The sequence below is a fragment of the Euprymna scolopes genome, chromosome 43, assembly GCF_053919585.1.
Source record: "Euprymna scolopes isolate OS-2025 chromosome 43, ASM5391958v1, whole genome shotgun sequence".
NCBI classification, from domain to species: domain Eukaryota; kingdom Metazoa; phylum Mollusca; class Cephalopoda; order Sepiida; family Sepiolidae; genus Euprymna; species Euprymna scolopes.
Window position 1 is genome coordinate 60,318,831 of NC_136524.1, and position 15,871 is coordinate 60,334,701.

Below are 15,871 nucleotides of genomic sequence, written 5' to 3' on the forward strand. Positions count from 1 at the left end.
TCTACAACAGAGAATCCAAACCCCGAATTTCTCGGACAAAAAAAAAAAAAAAAAAAAAAGCGACTGTTTTTGAAGAACTGATTCAATGTTTAGACGATAGAAGTCTGTCTCTGATTATAAGAGACGCACTGGATGATGGGAGGAAAGCATTGAACATATTACAACATTATTTATCAAAAGGGCAATAAACATCTTTAAACAATTAAAATACTTTCAAATTGTAATTGAATTTGCTTGTTTATAATTGGCAATAGTCATTTTTTATATTATATGAAATTTTTTTTTAAATTTTCAAATCTTACTCAAAAATCTGTTTAAAACATCACGGAATATTAGAATTGTATTCTATTTAAATCTTAAAAATGACTTATTCTTTTAGAACTGTTCTTTGTTGTAATTTAACAAAAACGTTGATTTATTTTTTTAACATAAGATTTTATGTCCATTTTTCATTTACAACTTCAAGTAAAATAGGTTTTTATATAAAAATAATTATTCTTTAATAACTGATTAACTCCTCGGCTTTATAGATTGGTGCAATTTTTATTAACCTAAATTCATTTTTTAAATGGGGGGGGGGGTAGAACACTTCCCCTCACTGATTTAACAAAAACTGCTTTTAAAATAAGTTAATTTAAAAGTGAATACGTATATCGAAAATTTCATGAAAATTTGACCATTAGTTGATTTTTGCTAGATTTTTTTAAACACTGGTATGTTCACGGCTTCAAAATGATCACTACATAAGGACGTAGTTTTAAGGCGTCGATAATGTCAGCACGATTTTGGTCTCGTTTTCATTGTTTTCGTATTAAAATATTACTAGTTTATTTATAGCTTCTTTTAAATTGTATAACAGTTAAATTAAATTAGTTATAGCATGTATATATAGAGGGGGATTTTCATGTCTCGCGTTGGAGGCACCAATCGACTAAAAATAAAAAAATCAGTGGGTGGATGGGGAATTGGCCCAGGCCGTCAATCTACGGGGAAAAAAAAAAAAAAAAAAAAATGATTAAAAATAGCAAGGTAGTAGGAAGGACCTAGATATGAAACATATGGTCAATAAAATTACATGTGACAATGAATAAACTATTGCAAATATCTTGCAATTCAACTACAAAATCTACAACGTATTTGTTGTAAACAAATGATCGATTTCGCATTTGCAACAACTACTTAGTGTTTAAAATGATTTTCTAGCTGCAACAGCAACACTTCGTAGTAGCTTGGTTTATGGATATATACACGTTAACAAAACTGACCATTTCTCGTGTTTCTATCCTCTACGTTACAATTTTTTTTTTTTTTAATATTAATCACTTAGTGAAAATAAAAGTACATTTTAGCATAAAGTACAAAAAAATGCAAATCCTATCTAAAAATACTTAAATTTAACTGAAATGAATGCGGATTTCATCGAATAAACAAATCAGCAATTTAAATATTGATAATAGAAAAAAAATTTTTTTTAATATTTTCGAAATTTATAATATGGAGCCTTTAAATGTCGAATAAAATTTTTTGCAAATTCTCATCTGAAAGAACATTTTAGAAACTATATTCCATAACTGCATTGATATTAAAGCGATTAAAGCAATGTGATTCAATGTAATTTAGATAACCAAATGATCTTTTTTTAGTTAACCATTAGAAAGTATCAGTAATAAAATAGTGACGCGGTCCAAAGTTAACTTGGGTGTAAAAAATTTTGGATACAAGTTGGAATTTAAAGGTTACAAAAATCACGGAAAGGCCAAGAAGATTAAATCATAGTAGCAACGTTTTTAATCTTTGAATGAGAGTTAGCGACGTGTTTTTTTTTTTTAAGCCTTTCAGTTAATTCAAAGCCAAATTACGATAAAATTTGCGATTATAGAAATAAAGTTTCTCATCGAACAAAAATCTCAAACTAAACCGAAACAATTTAAAAAATGTTAACGTAATTTTTTACCAGCACAAGTGTTTGTTTTCTGATTGAATGAATAGAAAAGAAAATAGATTAACATCGATATGCTTTTTTTTCTTTTTTCTTTTTTTTTTTAATTGTCTTTAATGACAATATTTTCGTTTTAGGGGATTTGTTAATCGCGAGCTAATTTTTCTTTTCGTGTGATATGTTTAAATCATTATATTAGAGGTATTTTTAAATTCATATAAATCGGAATAACGGATAGACATTTGTTTAAAGAAAATCTTATTACTTGATTACGTCCAAATTGTAATCTGCTATTTTTTGTAAGTTTAGGCCTCGCGTACTTAAAGAAAATATTCATAAAAACGCCATCAGTATGGAAAAAACGGCTAAGAAAATAAACCAAGATAAAACATTCTTTGTGTCACGATTGATTTTTTTTTTTTTCAATACATGAATTTGGGAACTGTCCTTTGATAAAAGTTTAAAGAAAAAAAAATGAAACGATATTTTAGCATTTTTAATTTACGTTTTATTTTTCGCCGATTATTGGGCATACCTAGTTTATAGGAAAACTTAGGTCTAAGTCGAGCATATAGTTTATATAAATTTATCTAATTTCAGTATCAATTCTAAAATTACTGTTTGTTTTTTTAATCAACTTTTTCATGGTGTTAATCGTCTGAAAAGAGGATTGTGGGGACGGGATAATTTTGTTGAGGGCGTTTACGCAATAAATTTTTTTTTTTTTTTTTTTCATGAATCAGATTTTGTTTTGCTTTTCGACTGCTAAAATTCGTTACCGGATTTTATTTTATAAGTAGGTACGAGATCCGATCTGTATATAGCACAAAAACAAAAGCAAATACATTTGAGACGTCAAATAGATCGTATAAACATTTAAATGTTCTCATTAAACATCGTAATAGCTGAAAATTAAGTTTCACGGCCGGGTACACATTTTAAAACCACTGAGTTTATAATATACAGCAACGAGTGCAAAATGTATAACAGCTAATATTTAAATTTAGAATTATGATTTCAATGTAAATTAATTTTATATAAACGTCAATGTTTGTTGCGTTATAGAAATGTTAAGATTCTGAGGGTTAAATTTCTCACAATTTACAAACAGTAACACCATTGAAATTTTTCTTCGTTAATATCTAGGATCACTAGGGACATTTATCGATTAGGGTCATAAAATAGATTAAAATGAAGAAATGGAATTCACTTTAAAAAGTGAAAAGAGTTTCTTAGTTTCATAAAACAAAGAATACTTCAGTAAAAAGGGATTAGAGTTAGGGCTTTCCGACCAGACAAAACAGACTTAATTTATAACGTAAAAATAAAATTACAAATGTTTAAGGATTCAGGGCTCGGAGCAAGAGTGCACATATTCCCATGCAACGTCAAATCTTGCCCAAGAGTTAAACACTACAAGTTTACTGGAAGCTTTTTGAGGCTTAGAAAGTGTTGTTACCTAGTAATATAATTTGAAGCACATGGAGGAACAGGTGCTAATGTGACCGCAAGAATTAGGAATGGATATTTACTTCCTTCCCACCGCAGGAACATGTAATACAAGGCCAGGAACGTGGGGAAAGTCAAGCCAACATCCCTAAAGCTCTCTGGCCGTTCAAAAATTGCCTGGACAGACCCGTCGGCATTCCCAGGTAGGGGCGCACCAGGAAATGAACCTGAATCTTACTCTCCCGGAAAGACGGGAGGCAGCGGCCTGGAAGGTGGAATAAGTTCGGGGAATTTATGTCCTTCGCAAGAAAGAGATGACGTGTTGCACGGAATTGCTGAAAAACGCTCAGACTATAATTTTACTCAGTCAACACTTGCAAAACCAGACAAAACTAATCGATACAATTTGGCAAATATTTTTCGATAATGTAATAAGCTAAAATGTTTAAAATCTTATTAAAAAAAATATATGTACGTGTTTATTAATTACTTTAAGAATTCCACCTGATCAGCAAACAAGAGTTGATCAGGTGGAATTCTTAAAGTAATATTACATACGTGTACAATTTTTTAAATAGAATTTTTAAATATTCGTTATAGTTTATTCATTTTTTTAAATGTAAAATCTAAAATAAACGAAATGGATTTAACGAACGTGAAAAGCACGTATTATCCGGTAATTTTTCTTAATACAGAGATAATTTTTTGAAGTTAACATAGCGTCAGGTGTTGAGTACAAAATACGATTCTTCATTGAATGAAGTTCACTCAGTTCTAAACAGCGCCGAGTAAAAAGAAAAGTGCAGTTTGGCTTCGTGTGTGTGTGTGTGTGTGTGTGTATATCATACACACGATTCTTAAGCTAAGCTTCTTCATTGAGAAAAGTTTTTAAAATGAAAGTGAATAGTATGCAGAATTAAGAAATATCCTACCTAAAATTATAACTGGGTAGGACGTGATCGGAAGTACCAGTAATTGGCATTGATTTCCTAAGCAATCAATATTTTTAATTAATATCTTATGATTTTGAACTATTCAGAACTTACTCACTTTCGAGTACTTATTCAGTTTACGAACCAATCTCCGGCAACTTCACGCCTTCAGGCTACGTAAGCAACCGAAAAATGCCGAAGATATTAGCTAATCAGAGGACAAGTTTCAATGAAACAGTGAAATTCAGTAAAACAAGAAAATAACCAAAATGATTTTAACACGTTATCTCAATATGAAACCCCCATGTTAAGAATGGATTTCTATTTAGAAAGAAATTCTTAACATGAGGAAGGCTGAAACGCCACGTTTTCAATTAATCGTCTGTTCGGCATCTTTCCGTTGCTTACGTTAGCTAACGAAAGATCGGTGCGAAGTTGCCGGAGATTTGGCCCACAAACTGGATAATATCTACTTTCAGTCAGTAACTCGATTCCCTGCAGGCCGAAAGCAAAACGTGTCAGTCAGGATTGTCGAGTATATGCAAATATTTTCTGGATTGAGTTCAAAATATTTTTCATGTGTAGACGTGTATATTACTACATGTACATAGATACGCATAAGTAAATCATTTAATAAACGCAGGCAATACAACTATTCAGATATGCATATTACTAATATACTTATAATGCAGTATTTTTTGGTTTCGCGAGACAAAAATTAATAATCAATCCGGGAATTTTTTATATTAGGTCCACCTCCACAATTTTCTTTAAAATGACGACCGTTTTCGACTATGGCGAATAAAAAAAATCATTTAAATTTTGCAGAGAGAAGAAGTTTTCGATATATATTAAGACCTGTACTATATACTAATCCACTGGACGTCATTTGCGACTGACACTATCCTCCCCCATTCTTATATATATATATATATATATATATATATATTAGTATTTGCGCGTGGACATGCTGACAACGACTATCAGTTAAATTTGGGGCAAATACCCCCCTCCCCACAAAATGGGGTGTTTATACCGAAAAGCCGTTCTTAACATGAAATTACTCAACTCGTAATTGTTTTGTTTTACACACATGCGCATTAATTTCTCGGTTGTGAAAAAAAGTGGATTTGTTTCCGTTGGGTGGAAGTGTCTTTATCACACCCGCGCACAAACATGGTGACCAGTGAATTACAGAGTATAATACAGGTCTTTATATCCCGACAACTACTTGTCTGCAAAATTTCAATGTGATTTTCTTATTCAGCATAGTCGAAAACCTTCAAAAGGGTGCCATTTTAACTAAAATTGGAGGTGGAATTAATGTAGAAAAAAAAAAAAGTATTTTTTAATACAAAAACCGAGAGTTGTAATAAATTCGAAACCCTTTTACGATTTAAATATTTGCTGATTTTGTAATTTCAGTTTATTTTTATTTTCCAAACAGAAAAAGTTTCAGTTTCGTAATCAATCACTGAAAGAGAAATCTTAAATGGAGACAATTTTATTTTGTTCTAATTCAGAATGCCCCTTGTAGTAGGAGGGGGGGGACATTAAAAACCTACCTTGTGTCTTGACCCTCCCATCACTATGATTAATTTGTATCACCGTAGAGAAATAGTTAATTATGATTGGTGGCAGACCTAAAAGGTGCGCCTGTGCATCTATGGTACTACGTTATTTAAAAAAATTAAACAGTGCAAAGAATTAAAATTTAGAATATTTTTTTTAAATTCAACAGGTCAAAGAATTTAGAATTAAAAAAAAAAGTTAAAATAGAACATTTTTTTTTCTTAAACAGCTTTTTATCCAACGGTTTACACTTTTACAATAATTAAACAGTTATCACCCCTATGCGTAATTTCTATTACTGATAGGTTTTTAAATTTTTTCACTGGATTATTACTGATTGGACACTAACCAGATTATGAAAAAAAAAATCATTTTGACATTTAAAAGGGGTGCTCACTTTTTAGTCACAACATTTTGGTAAATTGGTTACCCATTTTTTTTTTCTAAATACGGAAGTGTCTTCAGGAGATATGAAATAGTCCCATGTTGATGAAGCAATGTATCGGGAGGCGTACGATATGAAAATTGACAACGGGATGAAAAATTATGAAACATTACTCCAGCATGTTAGTGAAATTTATAATACTTAAAAAATTAAAAAGGGGTTTGTATTAGTACACAGATTCGAAAAAGTTGTCAAAAAACAAATATATAATAAATAAATGTTATCAAAAGCAAGATAAGTTACTTTTCTACCTAACTGGATATGTTTTAGTGTTTTTATTTAACGTAACACGTTTATTCAGCTCGAAAAACCGATGTATTGAAAAATTTTAAATGGCGCCCGACTCGGTAAGTTTGGGAAAATGACTTAAAAATAACAAACTAGACAAAATACTGTTAGAAACTTGCTCAATGTGTTGCCATGACATAGACTGACATATATTCAGTGGACTTTTAACAGTATTTTATATATTTTTTATTAAATCCTTTCCCCTAACTTATCGTGTCAAAGAGTCGGGCGCCATTTTAAATTTTCTAATACATTGGTAAACAGTAAACATTGTTTTTCGGGCTGAATAAACATGCTACATTAAATAAAAAACACTAAAAACATCAAGTTAGGTAGAAAACTAACTTATATTGCCTTTGATAACTTGGCAATTTTTTCAAATCAGTGTACAGTAATACAACCCCCCCAAAACTAAGTTTAAAAAAAAAAAAAAAAAAAAAAAAACCCTCAGAACTTTATTTTCATCAAAAACAAAGTCATGTTCATTCTATCTTTCTGAATTTCAAATGCGGTAGGATCATGTCATTTTTACTTTCTATGGTTTTAATATACCCGCATTTTTATTAGTTACAAAATGGGTAACTGAACGTTGTAACTAAAATATGAACCCCCCTTCCCCTTTCAAATGTCCGAATAAATTTTTTTCATAATCAATCATCCAGTGAAAAAAAAAAAAAAAAAAAAAAAAACTATCAGTATACAAGTTACGGGGGGAGGGGAGGATGGTTGTACAACTCCGCCTTAGATTTTTTTAAAAATTAAACAGATCAAAGAATTAGGGTTTTTTTTTTGGTTTTTTTAAGCAGTTCCACGAGGTTAAATGTTGAAAGGGTTCATTTTTGCATCTACATCGGTCACAGAGTAAGACCCATCTGGCATCAATTAAAATGAATGGCTCTCGTCTTGGGGAGGCCGCCTCAAGTTTTGACAGGCTTCTGGGCTTGACCTTTACTTCTGATCTTAAATGGAATATGTACATCAAATCTGTTGCCAAGGCCGCTGGAAAAATGCTCGGATCCATGTATCGATCCAGTAGATCGATCACTGCTGATGCAATACTCTATATAAGAGCCAGATACGTCCAAGGATGGAATACTGTTGCCACATATGGGCAGGAGCTGCTAGAAAAGACTTGTCCTGCCTTGATAGGGTTCAAAATAGACTTCGTGGCCTGGTGGGAGATGTCCTTTTCTCTTCGCTGCAACCCTCTATCTCACACAGATGTTGTGAGTTTGCTTTATCGTTATTTTCATTGTGTTCGACTGAGCTTCAATCTATGGTCAATTGCCAAACTTTCACAAGAAACACTCGTCTAGCTGAAAACACTATCAATAATTCCCCCCATTCTTTATCTGTGCCTAAACCTAAACAGATTCCATGATTAAAGCTTCTTTCTTAGAACTGCACGCCTGTGGAATTGTCTTCCGTTTTCCTGCTTTCCAGCCGTCTATAATATGGTTGTCTTCAAGTCCAACGTGAATAGGTTTCTGATGAGCCGTTCCATTTAAGTTAACAAATTTACCGAACTTTCATTACTATCAATTACTATATCGTCCTTTTGACTACTGTACACTCTTTAACCCTTATCCTTGAGTGGCCTATCAGCCTTGATGTGGTGACGTCTATGTAAAAAAAAAAAAAAAAAAAAAAAAAGGAAAAAAAGTAGCCCACCTTTTCCCCCCGAACTCAGAACGAGGCCGAATCTTGGGATCCCATCCGTTCACATTAACGGCTTTTTTTTGCTATGGATATAAAACAATAAGATTTTTTGTAAAACAAATAGATTTTTATTAACGAACTACGAAGACGAGAAAAATAAAAATTCATTTTAACGTCTTCTGTTGACATAAGATAATGTTGCTTACAGGCCTCCGTACTTTAAAAAAAAAAAGTGTAAAAAGTGATCATCCTCTCTTTTTAAATAATCAAATTCAAACATTTTTTTAGGTCGATTTCGAATTTGCAATTTTTATCCCAAGAATCATATTCTATTATATGAATATTTATTATTGGAAACCTGTTATAAAAAATCTTTGTTCAAACTTCATATCGCATGATATTTGAATCTAATACTTTGAACTGTTTCTAATTCTAATTCTTAAATGTTGTCTAGTAGTAAATGCTCGAAAATTCTTTTGTGTCTCCTGGCCGCTAAAATTGAATTTAAAAAATACTTTGTCAATTTTCGTGATTTTTGGAATATACCATCTTACTTTCATGATAAAGGGTTTATGTTACTATATACAGATTTGAAAAAGTGGTCAAAAAACAAAAATAAATGTTAAAGGCAAGATAAGTTACTCTACCTATTTGGGAAAGTCTTTAGTGGTTTTACTCACTTTAAAACGTTAGGGACTGCCAAAAGTCACCACAGAATTACCCCCTACAAAACGATGCCACTTTATTATAAATTAATATTATCAATATAACTTTTGGACAATTTAAAAGAAGGGCAAAATAAACTAGTAATTCTTTAATAATTTTTCCATCGTACGAAAATGAAATTGCGAGACGAAAATCATGTTTAACATAATTGTCGCTTTAAAATAACGTTCCCATGTAGTCCGAACGTGAAAACATATCCGTGTTTAATAAATCTAGCAAAAATCAACTAATGGTCAGATTTTCGTGAAATTTGATACTTATACATTTTTGAATGAAATTACGATAAATATGAAAATTACTCCACCCTCGAAAATTCCTTTAAAATTATCACTTAGTTTTCGGGGTCGCTGAAAACAAAAATAACGTTTAAAGTTACGGCAAACGAGTAGTTTCCAAGATATAAAGAAATGTTAGTTCTTGGAAAGTGGGGATCACTTTTCTATAATATAACGTAAAATGATCACCCACTTTGTGGCCACGATTATTTGGGGAGGGGACTTTCTTTCCACCCTCGGAAAATCCTTTAAAATTGCCACTAACGTTTAAAATTCCAAGGAACAAGTAGTTTCCAAGATATAAAGAAATGCACTCATTTTATGGTCACGTCTGCCGGTTTGTTTATCGTTCGTTTTTTGGAGGGGGGGATATTCAATTATAGAACGTGTATAGTTTTTTTATAGGTGCTTATGCAGTTTAACCGTTTTAACGTAAGTAACGTGCCGATATTAACCGAGCAGAAGAACTTTAATATTTAACAAAAATTGTTTACATTTGGTGGGAGGGGGCCGCCAAAACCCCCCCCCCGCCCCTCCCACCAAATGTAAACAGGTAATTTCAAAGGATTTTCCGAGGAGGGAAAAAAAGCCCCCCACAAAAAAAAATCATGGCAACAAAGTGAGTCATCACTTTACGTTAAGTAACTATAAAAAAGTAATCCCCCCCCCACTTTTTTAGAACTATCATTTCATATCTTGGAAACTACTCGTTTGCCGTAATTTTAAACGTTATTTTCGTTTTCAGCGACCCCGAAAACCTATAAGAGTGGTAATTTTAAAGGAATTTGAGGGTGGAGTAATTCTTCATATTTACCGAAATTACATATAAAACGCATTTTCCGTAAAATATACAAGGGAAAATATTTTTTTTTTCGTGTGTGTCCCCACCCCCTACTTATTTTTTCGTAATTTGAACAAAATATATTTAAATCTATCGAAATTTCTATTTATTATGAAACATAAGAGTTCAAATAAGTAAAACATCTTTTTTAAATCTAAATACACATATTGAACAAAAAATTACTTTGAAGTTGCAAAAAAAAAAAAAAAAATTGCATAAATTTAATGTTTTTTTTAATAGCGTTTTTTCAAATATATACTATATATAATCAGTTGAGTTGACAAGAAAAAGAAACTTAAAAATTAATGAATTTTTAAAAGATTAAAACTCCATTATTTCAAAATGTTTCGTTAGATTTTTAATTGTTTAAAAAATTTTTTAATATTAAGTTTTAATATAAACATGACTTGCCAGCTATTTTATCGCCAGATTAAAACCAATTTAAAAATATTGCACAATTATGCATTTTGTAGCCCCCCCCCCCATATTTTGTATGTCTCTTTAACCGAACAAAATACGGAAACCAGTAGGTAACCAAATGAAAATCCAGTAAAACCATATTTGATATTTAACATACAAATATGTATAATGTTAATCGTTAAACTGTAAATCTTAAAACCTAACAAAATTATAACAATTATTAACTGCAGTTTGAAGATAAGGTTTTTAAAAAAAATCATCAAGTCGCTTATGCTTTTCCATAGTTCGTACAGTTATCTGACGTCACGGAAACATGCGGTCCATTTTTCACAATCGTTTGGGAGTCCCTATAAAACGTAATCGGTTCCAAAATCAGTGTTTATCGGTATATTTGAAAAAGAAAAATGGCATGCTCGCTGTTGAACACGGTAAGATTGGGAAAATTAGTTCAAGCAAACAAATTATGCAAAATACTGTTAAAAAAAAACACAGAATATATGTCCGCCTATGTCACGGTAACATATTGACTTGCTAACAGTACTTTGTATAACTTGCTTAAACTCGTTTTCCCAAACTTACCGTGTTCAACAACGAGCATGCCGCCATTAGCATTTTTCAAATATTCGAGCCAAATAAACAAGTTACATTAAAAAAAAAAAATAACACTAAAAAATTATGCAGTTAAGTAGAAAAGTAACTTATCTTGCCTTTGATAACATTTGTTATATTTGTTTTTGACAACTTTTTCGAATCTTTGTAAACCCGAAAAGTACCTTATTTTGCCTTTGATAACATTTTTGACAACTTTTTCGAATCTCTATATTGTAAACCAAATCTTAAGATTTTAAAATGCAGGTACAGTTAGTTATCTTTTAATTCGAATGTTTTAAGTTTTATTTAAAAAAAAAAGGGGGGGGTACTCATGCAGTGCACTTATTGATCCGTGCTGACATAACGTTATTTAAGCCATTCTTAACATGGGGAGAGGAGGGTGTTTTGAACCTATTCTGTACTTTTAACCTTACAATTGAACAAAAAAAACTTTAATCAAACTTGGAAATACGATTTAAAAAATAGCGCGGATCAGTAAGTGCATTAGCACCGAAAAGAAAATTAATGGTCCGCTCTTGTCGGTTGTCTGCCCTTGTCAAGCCTCGATTTCATTCTGCTATGGCCGCTAATTTCTCCCCCCTATAGAAAAAAAAACTAAAATTTGATTTTCTGGAATAAAAAATATATTTGATCAAATTAGGTGATTAAAATAATATATGGTGAAAGTGCATTGGAGGACCACCCGAAGACGGTCAATGGCACTGGTTGTCCAACATGCAAAGGGCCACCTTGGTAGCCACGGTTTATTCCGAAAGCCGTTCTTAACATCGGAGGTTGGGGGTGTTTACTTCGAAAGGCATTTTCTTATTCTCAATTTCCTTGTAATCAATTTGTAAAGTCTTCGGATGGTCTCCCAGTGCATTTTCAAATATATATTGCATCTTATGCATGTTCCGTGACACAAACTTTCTGTATTTTCTTTACTTTTAATTGCCGCATAAGTGCAATCCTGGACTTACATCGTTTTTAACCCTTTTATTTGCTTTGATAGCTTTGCTGAATAATCATACAAACATTTACCTCAAAACTAATACGGTTCGATCAAACGTAAGCAACTGTATGTAGTTTCATATATAATTTAAAATTTAAAAATTACAAGTAGAAACAAAATGGAAGGTACCTCAAAATTTATAATTCAGAAATTAAATATTTAAATTGGTATAATACCATTGTTTTTGTTTTTATAGAAAAAAACAATGTCAAGACTAGTTCGATATATCCTATTTATCGATACCTTTGGTTAACCGCCCTAAAATGAGAATCATTTACGTTACATTTATAAACGAAACTGATTACCCACCCTAAAAACAAAAATTTATTTCCAAGTTTTTGATGTGTTTACACGTAGTCGCTTAAAAATAGAGGCGGGTGTGATTAAACAGAATGTTAATCTACGAATTTACAAAACATAAAAACATTTCAAGGCTTGGTTCTTTTGTATAATAGTGGCCCTTCCAAGAAAAAATTGTTTTATTGGGTGTCGATAAGATTTTAGGATATTTAGCAGTAATGTTTTAGAATTTCCCCCCCCCCTTAATATTCTTTTGTTTATTAAATTGTTAGGTGAAAATACTTTTCACCTAACAATTTAATAAACTGAAAAGTTACAAAACGCCTTCTCTATGTTGAGAAAAAAAATTCTAAATAAGGTTGTTTCAGCACGGTTAGTACTCTTTTTTTTGCATTGAGACTTATTCTAAGCAAAAATAATTTTTTAAATAGATCATTTGGCGGTTTAAATTGACTGAAATATATTTTGCATTTTCCCCAATCGTTGTGGCAACTATCTATATATATCATGAAAATATGTCCGACATGCTGTTTACGTTGTAGACTTTAAAAATAAAATATTGGCCAAGATTAAATTTTATGAAGCCAAAGTCGAGTTCATGTGTACTATTTTTAAAGCAAAGAAATGCTTTTTTAAGAATAGAACCAAAAATTAAGATGTTTTTAATGTGTGCGTGTTAAAAAAAAAAAAAAAAAAGTACTTCAACGACTGTGAGCGTCCTTACATTCTTTTAAAAAGAGACGTCATTTTACCAGATTTGTAGTTCTAAAATTACATAGCCGTCTAAGATTACAAAAATATTCGAAAAGATTAAATTACATTTTATTTTCTCCTTTTAAGAAAAGGAGTTTTTTTTTTTTTGCTAGCTTTCATATTAAAAGAAATGGGGGGGGGGAGAACGCTGAAGTAACATACAAAATTAAACCTTTAATATGCAAAACACAGATGATTAAATATTCATAAATAATGTTCATGTCACATCTAAGATTGCAACGTAATTTTGAAACTAAATCGCATAATCGTTTAGAATGGAGTATTTTTGGGACGCTCAAAACGTACACGAACTTTAAATATTAAAAAAAAAAAAAAAGTTGTATCTTTTTTTTTTTTTTTTTTATTATATTAAAAAAAAAATATATTTTAAAAAGGCTTCATATGCATTTTATTAAATGCAACTATAAATAATGCAGGTAAATTATAAAGATTTAACACAATTTAACTTAAAATATTACATACCTGAAGTGGAATGCATAAACGACGTGTCGAATTTGTGTGCGCAAATTATATTGATGATAAATATATTTAAGAAAAAGATTTTTTCTCGCACCTGCGTATGGATATATAGATATATATATATAGGTATATGTATAAATAAACTATATCAATGTGTCTGATAAGTCTTTGTATGAGATGTAATCAAGAAATAGAAGGGTACAATAATTATATATATTTTTCTTTTTATAAAACAGTTTTGTTTTTTTTGTTTTGTTTTTTTTACTAATTCGTTCCTTCACAGTAGCGTCAGTGGCTGTAAATCTATGATATGGCGACCGCTACTGTTTGTAGTTCCTGGGCAAAAATGGCCGTCAGGGCGACAATGAAGATGCACACTTTAACCTTTTTTGCATCGACGCTGGAACGGAAATTTGGGGAAATGATAGTTTTGTGGTCAAGGAAAGAGACAGAAGTGACGTCGAAACAATTTGGATGACGAGACATAAAAGAGGTTCTTCCCGCCATCTTAACGTTACTTGAAGGCCACAAGTTGGAAATACGCATGCGCCGAGTAGATAAACGCGCGAATTTTAATTTATTGATTTTTTTAAAAAATTCCGTTTATTTATTTATTTATTTTCCAAAATATTACCTCAGAAAGCTATAGTTCTTATCCAGAATTCAACCGAATTAAAAAAAAAATACAGAAAACTCTTTATGATGTACGTATCCGTCAATCAATGAAAATGTCATATTCCAAAAATCATATAAACTGATTGGTATTATTATACAAACACCGTGACAGCGTTAGGGTTAGGGTTAGGGTTAATTCGCTGTCACGGTGTTTGTATAATAATACCAACTGATTAAGTAGTTTTATTTTTATAAAGAAAATCATGCTTTAAACAACTTTTAGTGATTAATGTGAAATCAGTAGCCTTACAAAGCTGATCTCGCAATTTTTAATTATTGAGGACTTATCTGCCCTTGTTTTCTTTTTGTTTTTGTCCCCCCCCCCCAGATTTTTGCTTACTCATAAGATTTGATTTTCTTAGTTTAAAAAAAAATACTTTTTCGATTTACGTGATTTTTTTTTTTTTTTTTTTTTTTTTTTATATGGCATCTTCATCCGTGGCAGATTGATACTTAAATTGTAAAAACAACATCGACAAAAACATTAAATCAAAAGCAAACGCTGTTATAATTTTTTCATGATGCCTGTAAAAAAGAAAAAGAAAAGAAAAAAAAAAGGTCACTTTGATAGGTCTGGAAAATTGGGCCATTATTAAATAAATATTGATTGAAAATAGATTTTGTGAGCCTTCTTGAAGGAGTTTTTATAAAAAAAATAAAAATAAAAAATAAAAGGAGACTACCACCCTCAAATTACATTTTAAAAAAATATTAATATAAATAATTGGAAAATGTAATGTAAGAAAACGAGCGACTAAAACGTTACAATAATATTTTTAAGACTTTATAAAGTAAATTAAAATGTTATTTTATGACAAGAAAGGAAATTTAAAAATTAATTTTATCCAAAATTAATTGTATCTATCAGCGTTGTCCAAGTCTGCAATTTCATTTTTTGCTTTATCTTGTTTTTGTTTATTAACTACGTTGTCTGAATGCAAATTTAATTATTACATTATCGTTTGATCATTAAATTATTAATCGAACCGAATTGTTATAGAGGCATTTAGTTCTCTCTCACTGCAAGGACTGTGACACTGACACAAACGTTAGATTTGAGAAGTCAGCGCCCCTGAGGAGGGAGTGCTCTGACCTGTAAAAAGTGCCCGGACAGCACCAGAGCACCATCGGCACTCCCCGGTAAATGGGCCTGAGGCGATTAGCAATAACCTAACCTCTTCTTAAAGAGAAGGAAAAGCCTGAGAGGGTGGACCTCCTAGAACTGCACAGAACCAACATTATATTGCAATCAACAGGGACCAGATCATCATCACAGGAATGGTCTAATCTCTGTTGATTTGGGGGCCCGAGGATAAAATCCCTAAAACAATACCTGCTTTACTTCTGTTTATAAAATTATTGGATCCAATTCGATAGTTTAAATACTTCCAAATTCCTATCAAATTCGAATAGTCACAAACTATTGTTTTTTTGTTTTTGTTTTTTTCAATTAACGAAATAAGAAATGCATTATGATAGATTTAATCTTGTAATAGAATTTTAATTTATTACCT

General features: G+C 31.1%; 1 protein-coding gene across 2 annotated transcripts in view; it reads right to left on the reverse strand.

Annotated features, from left to right (window-relative positions):
- The window catches only part of LOC145268356 (protein meiotic P26-like), a 52,050-nt gene extending 37,841 nt beyond the window's left edge, over window positions 1–14,209 (reverse strand). Inside the window, exon 1 of one of the 2 annotated variants that reach the window (XM_080123880.1) lies at window positions 13,686–14,209. The gene's annotated coding sequence lies outside the window, so the exon portion shown is untranslated. Of the gene's footprint in view, window positions 1–3,398; window positions 3,482–13,685 lie in introns of those variants that run through there. The other variant, XM_080123881.1, reaches the window with a different exon arrangement.
- Between the last annotated feature and the right edge of the window lie 1,662 nt (window positions 14,210–15,871).